This window comes from Callospermophilus lateralis, chromosome 1 (genome assembly GCF_048772815.1).
Source record: "Callospermophilus lateralis isolate mCalLat2 chromosome 1, mCalLat2.hap1, whole genome shotgun sequence".
Taxonomy (NCBI): domain Eukaryota; kingdom Metazoa; phylum Chordata; class Mammalia; order Rodentia; family Sciuridae; genus Callospermophilus; species Callospermophilus lateralis.
The window spans coordinates 92,084,022-92,100,915 of NC_135305.1; the positions used below are offsets into that span (position 1 = coordinate 92,084,022).

The 16,894-nt window shown below is 42.4% G+C and overlaps 1 protein-coding gene across 2 annotated transcripts in view; it reads right to left on the reverse strand.

Moving 5' to 3' along the window:
• Aoah (acyloxyacyl hydrolase) overlaps nt 1-16,894 on the reverse strand; it is a 203,312-nt gene that overhangs the window by 78,629 nt on the left and 107,789 nt on the right. The gene's annotated exons all lie outside the window — the stretch shown is intronic.

The window sequence follows — 16,894 nt, forward strand, 5'->3', positions numbered from 1 at the left end:
GCCTTTGGCTTCTGAGGCAGATGACTCAACTCTGACCTTCACCTGAGAGTTCACAATGATCAGCGTCACCCAAGAACTAACTGGCTTTCAGTCAGTTCCTGTGAAACACATGGAACATAAGGAGTCTTTCTGAGAGGGATGCTTCATTGACAGGGAAACTTCCCACTCTTAAATTTTCTGAGATTCCCTCATTTTTCAGTTTAGATCATCAGATGATTGCCAGAAAGGTAATTGCCCTGAAAAAAATAGTACCCAAGACCCCTGAAAAAATGCCTGTGCTGGTTTTAAACTGTGCCGTTAGTCAATTAGATGGTGCCCCTGCCCATCCTGGCAGCCTCAGACACTTTTGGGAATTGAATGATGGTTTATATCCCCATAAAGATGCACCTGAAGCCAGTATGGCCTGTAATTTCGGGAGGTTTATAGACCCCTCTATGGTTTGAATATGGTTTCTCCCCTCTGAAACTCATATTGGGGTTGAATCCCCAGAGCTGGGTATTAAGAGAACAGAAACGTCATCAGGCTATGGGGCTTAGAAGTGGGATTTTTAAAAGGTGATTAGATAAGGTCATTAGGGTGGAGCTGTGTGATGGGATACTGTTTGTTTTATAAGAAAAGGAGAGATCATGTGTTCTCTGTCTCTCACCAGGGGATGCCCCACACTCCCTCAGGAATCTCTGCAAGAAGAACGACATCGGATACAACCTCTTAATCTTGGATCTCCAGAACCACGAGCCAAAATAATCTTCTTTCTTTTTAACTTACTAAATCTGTGGAATTGTGTTATAAGCAACAGCAAATAGACTAATGAATAGCCCCTGCAACTAGTGTGCAGTCCAGAACCCCTGACTTGGAGTGTTGATAGCAATAGGATTCATTTAAGTCACATTTCTATGGCTGGTGCAAAAACCACAGGAGAAAAATGTAGTCAGCTATGACTTCTTATTGTTCCTTTTGTAAGTGCCCTCTGGGACAAATCCCTCCTGTGGTCTAATTTTTTTGAAAAAGCTTATCTACTGGTATGTTTGGAATAGCTTTGTTAGATTTAGTAAATAAAAGTATAGGATGCTCTGTTAAATTTTAATTTCTGGCAAAGTATGAATAACATTTAGTATATGTATGTCTCATGCAGTTGTTGGGGGACATAGTTATACTAAAAAGTTTATCAGTTGCTTATCTAAAATTCAAAATGAATTGGTTGGTCTGTGTTTTATTGGGAATCTTACTTTGGTTAGAAACCCTAAAAGTCAATATTTCCTTTTAGTCTTGACTAACAGGAAACCTGCCTCTCTCAGTATTTAAATCCTGTCTCTTTTTTTTTGAGGTAAACATGAAAAGCTGAAGTCCTCCTTTAATGATAATTTAAGACTTAAATTAAGACAAATCACAGACTCCTGTCTCCTGCTATTTTTCCACATCTCCTGCAGAAACGGACTGCCGAGGGAAAGTTAAGCCCCTTGAAAATGCCTCTTTATAGTTCTTTCTGATGACAAAGAAGTACATGCCTGTTATAAAAACTCAAATGTTGTCAGGTGTGTGGTCATACACACCTATAATCTCAGAGTCTTGGGAGGCTGAGGCAGGAGGATGGTGAGTTCAAAGCCAGCTTTAGCAAAAGTGAGGCGCTAAACAACTCAGTGAGACCCGGCCTCTAAATAAAATACAAAATAGGGCTGGGGATGTGGCTCAGTGGATGAGTGCTCCTGAGTTCGATCCCTGATACCCCCTCTAAAACCTCAAATATTATAATAAATTACAATATAGAAATATAGAAAGGACAATATAGAAGCCCTTAATTGCCATCCCCAAGAGGATAGAGACTGTGAGATAGATACTGTTAAGGTACTGTCCCATATATACAGTATGTATAAAATAAAATCTACATAATCTTACACTACCATAATCTTTACACTTGGAAAAACTCAAGCAATCTTCCTACCATCAGAGTGTTAAAGAATTAGGACTCCAAATAAATAAAATAAAAATATTTACTTCTCAATTGTGGACTATTATGGGTTGAATTTTGTCCCCTCTCCCCTAAAGATATGTTGAAGTCCTAAATCCCAGTACCTTGGAATATGACCTTATTTGGAAATAGAGTCATTGCAGATATAAGGGGTTAAGACGAGGTCAATCTGGAATAGGATGGCCCCCTAACCCCAGCTGACTGGTCCTTATAAGAAGAAGAGAAGGAGACATGGAAATGTAGATACAGGGCAGGCCACATGTTGGTGGAGGCAGAGATTGGAGCTACATTCTGGGAAGCCAAGGAATACTGATTGCCAGGCCATCACCAGGAGCTGAAGAGGGATGGAGCAGATTCTCACTCAGATCCCTTGGAGGAACCAACACTGCTAGCATCCTGGTTGGGATTTGTAGCCTCCAGGTCTCAGAGACAATAAGGTGGTATTTTTGTTGTTGTTGTTGTTTGCAGTCACCCAGATGGTGGTACTTTGTTAAGGGGGTCCTAGGAGACCAGCACATGACCCAAGTTGGACAAGTCCCTTCTAATTCTTATTATTCAGGGAACTAAGATTTGATTACCTTGTCAAAATAAATCATATGACATATACATGTGTTCCAATGTAGCAGTTATCTATAATGCCTGCAAGACCTCATGGGTCTCTGCTCCTCCTTTCTCGCTTGACTCCTTCTATGTGCAGAAATTTCCATCCTTATCATTCCCGAAGCATGCTTCCCAGGGGACTGGAAGCAGGAAGGGTGGTTAGGAAGGAGGGCTTCCTAGGAGATATTGTCATAAAAGTGGCACCCACCACTTTCTGCTCAAAACTCCACCTCATTGCTGTGGCTCAGCCTCTCTCTCTGTTCTGGCTCCTGCTTTTCCTGCCACTTCCCCTGCCCTTTATCTTATTTCCCCACCCATCTTTCTGCTTATAATGTGTGTTTGCTGTAGGAATAAAGAATATTCAATTCTGCTAGAGAAGACAAGAAAAACAAATAGGATGGATAAAACTTATAAGCTGTGTTAGGCAGAGATAGTGAGTAAGCAAGAGGATTTTGAGGTGTAGGCAGAATTTATGAGCTGTATCAGGTCAGTCAGTAACCCGTAAAACATGTTAAAAGTTAAGAGAACAATACACTCCTTCCCCACCCCACTCCTTTACCTCCTTCTCTGTTGTCTGCACAGTGGTGCCTGCAGATTTGGAAACCAGACATGGAACTAGGGTTCCGAATCTGGATGGGATTGTTCTCCCTTCTACAGGAGGAGGATAGATAAGAACTCTGCTGGCATAGGGAGGCATGTCTAATTTCCTCTGTAGCCTGAAATATTAGTGATATTAGTGGTAGTTCTGAAATGTGCCAGTAAAGTAGGGAAAGGAATCAGATCTGTTCTCCATGTTGGACTCTATAAATACAGTAAAACTCATAATTTGGACACAGTGACATTGGACATGGGCTCTATTCTCCACGTAGCTCCCATTCTCAGTCAGGAGAGTGATAAAGTTCTTTTCTCCGGTGGGGGAGAGAAGATATTGAGGGGTAGGGAAAGTGAGGAAATGGCAGGTAACTGTCTTTGAAATTGTCTCCAGTGTTTTCTCAACTCAATCTCTCTGAAGGACATGGATCTCAACTAGCTGGGAGATTCCTGGAAGCCTGACTTCTATCGGGGAATTCTCAGTCAGTGCTGGAAGCATCCCTGGGGTAGGATTTACACTGTACTGGACAGCGGCTGGTGCTGAATCGCAGCTGGGCCCGGGGTGAGTTTGCATTCCGCAGCTGTAGCCTTGGAAGGCCTGAGCAGGCCAGCTGCATAGGTTTATCCTGCTGATTTGATTAACTTCAAAATAAGGCAAAGCTGTGTTTTCCTGATTGAATGTCTTAGACTTCACTTACAGTGGCATGGTGAGGTTTTAGTGTTTCTAACTGTGCATATCAGGGAAGAGGTAGCTTTAACAGTATACTTTGTCTCAGTATCTCTGATGACTAGAGGAATATTACCTTATCTACTTCAACAGCACTGTTGGGAAAATCAAAGGATGTAGTCAGCAATGGATTGACAAGTCAGAATCCCTGTACTCTTAAAAGGATTGAGGTTAAGATGGACCACCTGGTGTTCCTTTCCAAAAGGATTGTCCCTGGTTTAAGTGTAGTATAGTTCATGATCAGATAACAGAAAAGATTTGAGCAGACCAATGGCAGCCTTGACATATTTTTTCTTTGTTAGTAAAATCAGTAGATAATAATGAAAAGTAACAGCCACTAATAGCAAATGTTTTATAGAGACTAACCAAATAAATAGATAAATAAATAAAAATAAAAAAGGAAAAGAATGTTTAAGTCACGTTAAATACTAAAATCCTTATTCACACAACATTATACCCAAGATATTTCAGGCATTTAAGGCAGGAAAAATGCAAATGAAGATTTCCCTGATCAACTCCTGCTTATTGCTCTTGAGCATTCATGTTCTTAGGAACTCATCTTAAATGTATATATGTGGAAAGATTTAATATTTACCTAGAAAAAAATTTCAAGCTTAAAGAGCCTAAGCAACCCAAAGAGGATGAGGTCAACTATTGAATTGCCCCCAATTTTTCCACTTTTATCAATGTCATAAATGTGTTTTTATGTCATCATCAGTACATATATGCTATTTTGTGTAATATTTTCCTTTAATATTGCTCTGTGTATGTGTGTATGTATTTCCATGCATTGAGAAAATCCACTGGCACTTTCTCTCTCTCTCTCTCTCTCTCTCTCTCTCTCTGAAAACAGATTTATTTTTCAGTCCCATGGCTGCAAAGTCCAAGTTTGAGGGGCCCACATCTAGTTAGAGCCTTCTTGCTGTGTCATCCCCTGGCTCATTCTCGTGTTTTAATTATTATCTAGTAAATAAAATATTTTGTAATTTGAATATGTTAAGCCATTGCTTCAACAAGCAACTGATGTTAGGTGAGAGAAAGAGTAATGGCATCAATCATACAGTCACTGTATTGTGCCCATCTTCCAATGAAAAAGGGAAGATCCTTGGTGGTTTTATTTCACTGTTTACATTTAGGCCCTCCCTGTCCAGAAATGCTATGAAAAATTTGCACAGTGTATTCCCTTCTCTAATACACTTAACTGGGTTAGATCTGAATTGATTATTTCCAAACAGTATAAAGTCATTTGGAGGAGTTTGTTGGTAACTGCTGTTGAAAAAAGATATGAAAACAATCACCCTCAGTTAAATAAGTAATTTTTATTTATTTCCCAGGAATTAAACTCCCAAAGAATGTTACTTTGCCAAAAGAATAAAATAGCTCTTGGATTAGTGTTTGGATAATTCTGTGAGTCTCAGGGCTGGGGAATTAGAGACAAAGGCTATTTGGTGTTGGGACCACAGATGTTGCAGTTCTGCTGCTGTGCGACTCCTTCACTGTCCTGCAGGTGGTGCATGTGAGACTTAATTGCTGTTTCATATCTTTCAGTTTCACAGTCCCACTACAGTGTCACCTCATGGCCTGCCTGCTCAGGACCTCTTCCCACCCACCCATCTGCATTTCACTAGCGTATTGCCTTTTCTTTCTTTTTAATGTTTATTTTCTTAGCGCCTTTTCTTTTTTAAAAAATTTATTTATTTATTTTAAATCAGTATATATGACAGCAGAATGCATTTTGATTCATTGTACACAATTGCAGCACAACTTTACATTTCTATGGTTGTACACAATGTAGAGTCATACCATATGTGCATAGGGAAATAATGTCCATCTCATTCCACCATCTTTCCCTCATACACCGTCCCTCCTCTCCCTCCCCTTTGCCCAAAAGTTCCTCCACTTTTCCCATGCCTCCCCCCTCCCTGTATGGATCAGCATCCACTTATCAAAGAGAACATTTGGCCTTTGTTTTTTTTGGGATTGGCTTACTTCGTTTAGCATGATATTATCCAACACCATCCATTTACCTGCAAATGCCATAATTTTATTATCTTTTAATGATGAGTAATATTCCATTGTGTATATATACCACAGGTTCTTTATACATTCATCTATTGAAGGGCATCGAGGTTGCTTCCACAGTTTAGCTATCTCTCACCAAGCACAAAACTCAACTCAAAGTGGATTAAGGACCTAGGAATTACTCTAGAGACCCTGTGCCTAATAGAGGAAAAAATAGGCCCAAATCTTCATCAAGTCGGATTAGGCCCCGACTTCCTTAACAAGACTTCTATAGCACAAGAAATAAAATCAAGAATTAATAAATGGGATGGGCTCAAAATAAAAAGCTTCTTCTCAGCAAAAGAAACAACCAATGAGGTGAAGAGAGAGCCTACATCCTGGGAGCAAATTTTTTCTATACACACACATCAGACAGAGCACTAATCTCCAGGATATATAAAGAACTCAAAAAACACCAAAGAAACAAACAACCCAATCAATAAATGGGCTAAGGAGCTGAAAAGACACTTCTCAGAAGAAGATACATATTCGATCAACAAATATATGAAAAAAATGTTCAACATCTCTAGTAATTAGAGAATGCAAATCAGAACTACTCTAAGATTTCATCTCACGCCAGTCAGAATGACAGTTGTCAAGAATACAGACAAAAGTAAATGTTGGTGAGAATGTGGGGAGAAAGGCATAATCATACATTGCTGGTGGGATTGCAAATTGGTGCCACCCCTCTGGAAAGCAGTATGGAGATTCCTTAGAAAACTTGAAATGGAACCACCATTTGACCCAGCTGTCTCATATAGTGCGTTTTCTTATACAAACATAAAAGTCTAAAACTTTAAGGACTCTCCTTGACCTTCACATAAACTTTCCTGCCCAGGTCTATTTCTTTAGGCTTTGCTACAGTAATAAATCCTACAAATAAATTTGTGCCCATTTGTGATACTTCAAAGTGCTATTTCCTAGGTTACTTTTACATTTGAAGCGTGACGGGGTGGAGAATCAATATCGAGTTTCCCTTATGTTCCAAGCACTGAGACAGGAAACTTGCACAAATTGTATAACTTTATAACACAACTCTGAAGCAAAGATTTTTCTTCCTCTTTCTCTGCCTTCTAAAAGCACTTTTTGAGTAGTCATCATTTATCAGATGCTGGATATTATTTCTGCAAAAAACAATCACCTTCACTTAAGAAAGGGTAGTAAATTAAATGACCAAGCCCTAATTCAATGAGAGCTATGGGGAGAGCCCTGTTTATCGTGGGCATCTCTGGTTGCTGGATCTGGCCTGAAGAGGATTTCTGTACTTTACATTGGTGGAAGACTCTCTTGACCAGAGGAGTGCAGGGCCTAGAAAAGCTCTGCTGAACAGAACTGGGAGGGAGTTTGATTGACTTCTAAGATCACAGAGCTGTAAATAATGGGGCTGGGATTTGAACCCAGTTCTGATGGAACCAGGAAAGGGACGGCTTGGGACAGCCTTCAACTTTTAGTAGCCCATTTTTATATATCTGGTTCTTGCTTTCCCCACCAACTGACAAATCCCAAGAAGTCACAAATTGGCCAAGCTGGGTTTGCTAGTTGTTGAAAATGAGATTTCTGATTGCCTGTTTAGGGAATGGTCTCCTAGATACTACCTCAGGTAAAAGTTCAGAAATCTGCAAGTAACCTGAGAGTTGCCCCGTCTTTTCCTTCTCTGTTTCTCTTTTATGGAAGCACAATTTCATCTATAAAGAGAGCAGAATGAATATTTGAGGGATAAATAGGAAGGCTATATGTAACCCTACGTACTCACACATCACTCAGAATGCCAGGGCCCCTTCTGGCCTTACATACACTGGGAAAAGCAGTTCCTGAGGGCTGCACTCTGCCACCCTGGAGCTCTGCCTTCCATAGGACTGGCAGATGAAGTTCAGGAGAATAGAGAGAGAATAGAGCATCCAGAGTCAGCCAGTGCAATCTCAGGCCTAACTAGATTAGGCAGCACAGCTCTTATAAACTAATGCTTTGCAACAGACAACTTCAAGAAAGCAATTTAACTCTGTGAGTTTGGGTTGTAAATCTTATAATCCCATGTGTATGAGATGAATCTCACATTGAGGCAAGATTTCTGTGAACTTATAAGTTACAACTTACACATGCCTGCGTGGGGGTGTGCACACACAGGGAGAGAGAACATCAAGGATTAGTCTGCACTGGGCACCTCTGCTGAATATCTCGAATGTTGTATCAGGCAGCTGTGGGCTTCTTTTTCATAGAACTCACAGTATAAAGAGGCACAGATAATGAACAATCCCAACCAAGTGGCCTTGAAGACATTCCTTAACCCCTCTAAGCCTCAATTTTATTACCCACAAAAGTGAATTAGTAATGAAACTTATCTCATTGGTTGGGTGAAAGAATTAGAAAAGATAATTCATGTACAAAGTTTAGATTGTAAATGCTCAATAAAAGTTGGCTGTTTATAGTATTAATAGGGAACCCCAGGGTGCTGTGGCAGTACATGGAAGGGACACCTAAGTTACATATGGAGATTGGGAAAGAGATTTTAGAAAAAGTACTATCTAATGTCAGAAGGTCTGTACCCCCTCAAAATTCATATGTTAAAGGTTAGTACTCAATGCTGGGAATGCTAAGAGGTGTGGTATTTGGGACATGATTAAGACACTAGGGTTTTCGTACTTATGAATGAGAGTTGAGACTTAGATTCTGGCAAACTCCCTTTTATCCTTCTACCTTTTGGGGACACAGCTAGAAAGTGTCATCTTTGAATCAGAGACAAAACCTCACCAGGCACTAAGTCATTTGTGTCTTGATCTTGGACTTTCCAGCATCCATAACTGTGAATAATATATTTATGTTGTCCATAACTTACCTAGTCTTAAGATTTTTGTTACAGCAGCCAGAACATACTAAGACAGTGAGTCCTGTCTTAGTAAGGGGGAGCCAGGCAAAGAGCAGTAGGGGGAAAGCAGCTCAAACATTGTAATACCACATACGAAAACCTCAAGACTGAAGTCATCCTATTTATGTCCAAAGAAGACCAAAAAACACCACGCACATCAGCTATCTACTTACACATAACAAATCATCCTAAATTTAGCAGCTGAAAACATGCTACATACAAGCATACAACAACTCAGCGTCTGTTATTATGCCCATTTGATGTACATTAAACTTCAACTTCAGTCAAATAAGTAATTTTCAGGGAAAAGGTATAGCATCTAATCTTTGACCCTACGCCAGTCCACAAACTTAAGAGCAATGAAGAAGTAGTCAAATAGAGAATTCTAGTAAAATACGGCCAGTAAATATAGACAGAATGGCCGGCAAAAACTCAACCTTTCATCATCTTGCTTTCATATACCTTTTTTTTTTTTTTTTAAACCTTGTCAGCTTCTCTTAGTTTCTCCCTTTCCCCTCTTCTATTATTTATTACTTAAGCTCCAAACCTATGATTTATTTATTTAAGGAATGAGTCAAGGGATGCATTTATCTAACTGCTTCATAGCAAATGAGTACATGCTGTGCAGTTGGGACTCTTTCTACCGATTTCCATTCCTTCCGTCACTTATTTCCCAGCGTGGTTGGAGAACTGTATACAGACTCATAAAAGAAAGAAAACAAGAGTTTCAAACACAAAGATAATCACAAGTCAATTTTTTTCATGGTGCCAGGGAAACAAATTTCTCAAACAGAAAAAAAAAATAAATTCCTCCAAGGGCCACAAATGAACAAGGAAAGGTGAATATCCTCAGTGTTGACCCTTCCCATGATATTTGGTTACTTAAAGGTTTGATTGTTTCTAAAGCAGTCAGGCTGTGATTTGTTTGGGGTGTGGATAGTTTCTCTTTTTCTGCGAAATGATTTCTGGAATTTGATTCCAGATGAAACCCAAGTTCACAGTCAAGTTACAGAGGTGAGTGGGGAGGAGACCTCACTGGATCACCTGATAACCAAGCCCATGCCCACTCCCCACTGTCTGGGTCATAAGGAATTATTTCATTTTCTTCTTCTCCTTCTCTTCTTCTCCTTCTCCAATGGCTGTCCCATGAAACCTGGCTGCCATACCCTCCTGGAGGTATACTTAGAGTGGCCTTAGGTCATTGCAACAGCCTCTGGCCCCGCCTCCTCACTCTTCTCGGTGTCCCCTGGAGTCTCAGGGAAGCTTCTTTAAAATACAGAGACTGACTCAGTTGGTTGGTGGTGGGGCCCCAGATTCTGTCCAAGTTTAGGAAATGCTGGTCTATAGGTTACTGTAGCTACGCACTGTCATCTCCCTCCCACGGGACACCCCCACTTCTCCAGCCTCTCCTCCATCTCCCTCTCCTCCACTACTCAACCTCCTGTGATCCCCTGAACCTACCGCTGCCCCTTCAGACCTCTAGTCCCTGTCTTTATTGGCCAGTTGGTACTCATGAGTCAAGAGCTAACTAGATCCTAACTTCCCTCTGGGGTTCTTCCTTGAGCACCTGCTTTCTTCTGTTAGGTTCCTCTTTCACGTCCCTTCTCCACCTGTGCACGTTTAGCTGACTGCGCCTCATCTGCTGGCTTTAGGACAGAGTTGGCCAGCTTTTTCTGGAAATGGCAGCTAATAATTTTTTTTTTTGGCTTTGCAAGCCCATTTGGTCTCTGTTGTGGCTACTCAGTTCTGATGTTATAATGTGAAAGTGGCCATAGACAATACAAAATAAATAAATATGGCTGCATTCAAATAAAACTTAATTGAAAAAAAAATTGGTGGACAGAAGCCAGGTTCAGAGTTTCTGACCACTGTTCTAGGTCCCACAGACTCAGTTTATATTTGGGTTCCACGTTTAACTCTATTACCTCGGATAGGTTAGACTCTTTTTCCAAGTCTCAGTTTCTTTATAAAATTTACAATACAATAGGGACTTTTTAGTGTTTTCTTTGCTTGAGCTGTTATAACAAAATGCCTTAGACTGAGTAACTTATAAACAACAGAAGTTTTTTTGTTTACTCTTCTGGAAGCCAGGAAGTTCAACATCAAGGCAGCAGGAGATTCAGTGTCTGGTAGTGGGGGCGGTTCCCTGTTTGCTTCATAAGTAATGCTTTATTATTGGATTCTCTCATGGCAACAAGGCAAGAAAGTTTCCTGGAATCTCTTTTATAAGAGCACAAATTCTTTTCATGAGGGTGGAAACTGATGAGTTGATCACTTCTCAAAGATTCCCACCCCTTTAGACTGTCAGCATGGGTTAATAGCTTCCAAATATGAGTTTGCGGGGACACCAACATTCAGGCTATAACATGTATTAAAATGAGATAATGCTAAATACATTTGGTAAAGACCTGCTAATATTTGCTTTGAATTATTATTATTATTATTATTATTATTATTATTATTATTATTTGCTTATTTATATTTCCAACTAGACTTGAAGTTCCTTGAGGCTAGAAACTTTGATCATGAAAGCCCTGGTTGTCCATTCTTACCTATGTTCTCTGTCCAATAATAGAGTTGTGGTTGTTGGGCATGGGACTTCCTAGTGAGGGACTGATCTCAGTCTCTGATACAGCCTGGGGTGGCCATGTGACTAGATAATGGAGTGGGGAGTGGGGGGGGGGGAGAGAGAGAGAGAGAGAGAGAGAGAGAGAGAGAGAGAGAAATCTGGGAGAGATAGGTAGGTAGGTCTTTGCCACTTCTGTGCCAAGTTCTCCCCAGAGAAGTATGTCTTTAGTTGGTCCTTTTTCTTACTTCAGGTGGGAAATGGCAGGACCAGGAGCAGCCACTTTAGACCCAGGACATTTTCAGTCACTGAATTTTGGACTCTTTGTTATGGTAGCTGAGCCTTTACCCTGCCTGACTAATCACTAGTCTTTTTGAGAAGGGCTGACTCAAAAAGCCTGATTCATCTAGTCATTCTTCATGGCTCTCAAATACATGTTACCAACACAAGATCATGACCTCTTCCCTACTTCCTGATCTCTTTTATTTTGAGCTCTTTATCTATTAGGATTTGAATTCTTGGCATGGGAATGCTGTCCTAAATTTCTGCCCCTGGAATCTTTGGACCTTGTACTTCATACATGCTCCTCTTGATTTTCCTCTAGGAATTATGGTCTAGCCCATCCCTCTGACTAACCTCTACCTATTGCCTTCGTAATAACTCCCCAGGAAATCATGGAGAGGCCAGTCTTGACCCCCAGACTACAGCTCTTATCCACCTTCCACAACCCCCCAAGAAGTAGCACAGGAGGAATTAGTTGGAAAAAACTAATGAATGACAGGCGTACAGCAATCAATCCTAATTATCCAAAATTATTTTAAAATGCCAATATATTTTCTCTTTCTATATCCCGATAGACTTGAGATTCTAAGTGTTTACCTGGTGCTGAGTTAGTTCCATGTGACCCATTTTATGGCCTAACATGGGAAAGAGTGAAGCAAAGTGATAGATATGATTAACCAGAGGGCAAAAGATTATCCTCCAGTTGTTCCAGCACAGGTGCGGACAGACTCTCCCTGCCTAACTATGCGGAAATCTCCATCTAAACTGCTCGAAGGGCAGGCGTGTAGGCTGGGTAATTAGAAATGCCTTTCAGAAGTATGGGGCTTAAAATAATTTCGTCTTGTAGTTTTTTATAACAACGGGTATTTGGCTTTTTAATTATCTTCAAAGACAGCGAGGGCTAAAATGATGGATGCTTTCAGAAGAATGAACTTGGAATTGCACCCCACTTTACTGGCACCTGGGAGACCCAGACTCTCACCTTGAGCTTGTTGAGAAGGGTATTAGAATGATCAGAGCTCGGGAACAGCCTGTCTCGCCTGTGTTTGTGAACAGGGAAAGAGAACAGAAGAATGTTCTGTCTCTGGTGGGAGAAAAGAATTCACCAGTGTGGACATAATTTCCTTTTCCTGACAATAAATGAGAAGCAACCAGGATGGAGGTTTCTCTTCTCACCACGTAGCATCTTTAGCCTGCTAGCCTGTGAAGTGTCCAAGGAGCAGAAAATGTAATTTTGTCTAGTTTTACTAAACAATAGACTTTCCTCATCTTGAAAAAAATAATAAGAAGTACTCTAATGCTTAAATATTTTTGGAGTTAACTCAGATACAATTTCCATATTTTAGGTACTTCATGAAAGTCTGCCTTTATGCTTAGTGGAAAATTTAAGTGCCCTGATAAATCCAGAGAGTGGGAAGCAAGGCGGGTTAGTGAGAGTAGATTATAGCTCTGATCTTGCCTGTTTGTGGGTAATAAAGAGTAGCCCAACCTGATAGAATCATCTCAAAAAGGAATGAAGCGTAGGGGCTTGAAAGACGAGAGCTGCTTTGCTCTCGGGTGAATATGCATTTTCTGCTGCCAGATTAAGGATTCATTTTGTCCTTGACACAGCACGAAATTCAATCTGTGCCTACTTACCCTACAGACAACAGCCTGCCAGGGGTCGTGCGAAGATTTTATAATAGGACAGGCAACAGTCTTCAGGAGAAAAATAAACATTTGGGAAATTGTATTTCAGAATCGCTTCTCTCCCTCCACCTCCTTCCCCAACCCATCATGCAATTCCGGTTCAGTGAAATGCAGCATTTAATATTTTGGAAATCATTCTCGAACAGATGGGGGAAGAGGTAGGAGGGCAGCATCCGCTGCTGTCCTCCACGATCTCTCCACCTCCCCTTCTTTGCAACAAAGCAATTCAAGCAGCGACTGTTTCTCCTTTGAAGTGGGGTCGGTGGGGGAGAGGAGCAGCATGATTTACTCTTGGCTTTTCTTTGAGACCTTTCTAAGTTGGCGTCTTCCATGGAGTTCCATTTGAACCTGACTCCTAAGGTTTAGATGTTTGGAGAGAAGCGAAGGAGGTGGGGGACAGGAACATCTTTCTGTCCCTTAGCAGAGTGAGGCTCAGAACCCTTGGTTTCTGTGGAACTGTGAGAGTGACCCTTCATACTCTCTTTCTTGAACTACAAATATCTTTCCAGATGAAGAAGCTCCTAATCTAATTAGCTGTAAACAGGCCTCTTGGGTGCCACACTGCTTAACTAGAAGATGTCAGGAGCAGGAGAGAAGGGGCTGCTGGGGAAAGATGATCCATGATAATGGATTCCTTTTCAGTGGATATGGTTGGGATAGGGTGAGGGACTCATATTCCTTTGTGAAGATGTTGGGGAGTTTTGCACTGGGTGAGTTGGCCTGTAATGAATACTTGTTTTTCCTTAGTGTTTCCTGTCCCTTCCAGACAGCATGATCAGGTTCTTCGGGCAGCAAAGAAATACTAGCAAACACATTTAATTATCCTGAAGGGTTTCAATTTGTTATATGCTTCCCCACTGACAGATCCCAGTTAAGACCACATGGCCTAAATATTTGCCTTCCTTGGAAGAGGAAGTCAATCACCTTGGAGTTCTTTATGGTGTGGATACAAACTTGTGGAGAGATTACGTGCAGGGGTGGGTTCTTCCTAGTCTCACTGCTTGGACTATAGAATGTATACGCAGAACCTCTATCCTGTAGAAGAAGTCAGGGCAAGGTCACAGGGCCTCATTTAAAAAGATGGCTTTGGTTGATTGTGCTCTTCTGGTCTGTTTGGAAAGGTTTCCTAAAGGTTCTGGGTTTTGGTAAACAGTGGCCAATTTGGGGTGAGGCAGGTCCCAGGGTAATAAGGTGATGAAGAAAGGAGGCTGTAATTGGACTGATGAATTGAAGACAATCAGCCAGGCCTCAGATGCCCACAGACCACAGGCTGGCCTGTGACTGCTGTCTCCAGGCCACTTGCTCCAGCCTTTGGCCACCTAAAGTGCTTGGTGACTCTTCAACCCACTCTGCCTCCCTCCTTTCCCACACCCTGGGGTGACACTCACAGCCTCTAGGCTTCATCCAAAAGGGTTCCAGCAGCTCATGGTGGGTAAGCAATCACCCCTTAGCTCCAAGCCTGCAGCTCTGCTCAGGGATACTGAGTGGACCCTGCCAACAACACTTCCCAGACCGTCTGTGGGTCGCATCTGCCAGTGCAAGGCCCAGGAGGGAGATGGGAAAGGGGGAGGAGGAGGGGAGGGACTATTTCCTGCTTTCCTTTCCAAGACCCCATCTTCCTTTGCCCCTCCCAGCTCAGCCTTCTGGTGTCTTCTGTGGTCCCAGCAGCAGTTGACCTGGGTGCCCTCGGCAGTCAGACTACACACTGTGCCCAGGTCTGGGCACCAACCACTAGACCTTTATGAGGGAGATCCTGCCTACAGTACCACTGAGAATGCTCAGAACCAACAGAGAGAAGAGTATGAGCGGTTGTTGGGCCTCTGTGATCTTGCTGGGGCTTGGGGTCTGGCAGATTTAACCAAGGGCACAGTGAGAGGGTGATTCTGTTCTTTCCCCACTGCCCACTCAGACTGCAGTGTTCGATCATCCCCTGCCCCTGGAAAAGTCCCGGTCAGCCTGATTAGGCATGTGCTCATTTCCAGATAACGTGCATTTCTCTGATTATGTTAAATTTTATTTCAGAAAATAAAAGCATCCGGTTCTGGTAGTCCGGTCCTCATAATTTTAAGTAAAATTCCTTGTTCCCAGCCCATCCCCAGCTTGAGGCTGGATAGCTGTGCTCAGGAAGGGGAACGTGGTCCACTTGGCCAGCCTTTCTTTGCAGTTCCTGGCAGAGGCTTCTGACCCCTGGGGATGGTGGTGGAGGGAGAAGAAGGTCCATTGGGGTGAGTGCCTCTGTCTGGGAAGATGACTGGATCTGGCTTTCTGTAATGTGGGCTGTTCTAGGGCTCACGACAGAGGCTCCCCCGGTGGAGTTGATACCTTTCCCACACCCCCCTCAGTCACTTTAATCTGCTGTTTCATCCCTGGTCAGTTGAAGGCCAAGCCCTATGGAGGTCACCTTGTCCTTCAGGCTGTCCTTTCTGGACTGTCCCTTCCCTTTCATGTGGTCCTTTTCCTTGCCCGGGGCACTCTTTCTGCTCTACTGCTTCTGTCTCTGCCTTTCCATTCCTTGCAGGGTGTCACACATCAGCCCTCTTGGCTGCAGGCTCTGGTGACCCCATCCAGGTCTCTGGGTGGCTTCCTTATAGTGGGCGGGGTGGGGGGAGGCATCTGCATCTTCCCCCTTGGGGAGAGCTGGGCCCCACTGCCATCCTAAAACTAGCTGTTCCTAGCCTCAACCCTGGTGGACCCTTGAGGAAGAAGTTAAGCAACAGGCTACAGACCTGGTTTCATTCCTTCTTTTGCAGGTGCTAATATTTTAGAGGTGTTCTAAAAATTTCACTTGGAAGAAATTGGATGGAGGGAAGGTAGGAATAGTTGGTCCTACATTTTGGAGGCCTCAGATAAAACGGAGGTAGAAAGAAATATTTCAGTTTTTAACATCCTGTCATAAAAACTATCCTAGATGTCTGAGAAGTTAGCCATCATTATTTATATCTTACAGACAAGGAAATGAAGGTTCAGAATCAATAAGTAAATATAAGCGGCTAAGCCAGGATTTGAATCCAAGCTGGACTCAGAATCCAAGTGATTATACATACAGGTACGTTGGGGGCTCGGACCTCCTCTCTGGATACCGCTCCTGATTGTGGAGTCAGCTTGGCACACGGCTCTCAGACTGTCAGTGGGAGTAGCTGTACATTCAGATTTGTTTGGGCCAGCCCAGGTTTTCCTGATATTAGTTAGTAGTGGTGTCTCTCCTATCAAACAGCCCAGTTTGGACAATAAATTAATTATGTGCTCATCAAAATGGTTGGGGCTTGGGGAGTGTCATTTGGAGGGACCAGAAGCATCAGAAGTTTCTTAGGGGGGATAGGACCATTTCATACTCTCCAAAGGTTGTTTCAGACTCTGTGGGAAGATCTGAAGTTGGGGATGAAGTTCAGGCAGCCCTCTCCAGATGCAAGGATGCCAGGGAACACACCAGGTTTCACCCCAGGTCCCAGCTTGGTGATGTTGGGACATGGTGAGAACTTCAAGAGGTGAGGCCTAATTGGAGGTCCTTAGGTTACTGGGAGTGTGCCTCCAAAGGGGACCGTGGTACCA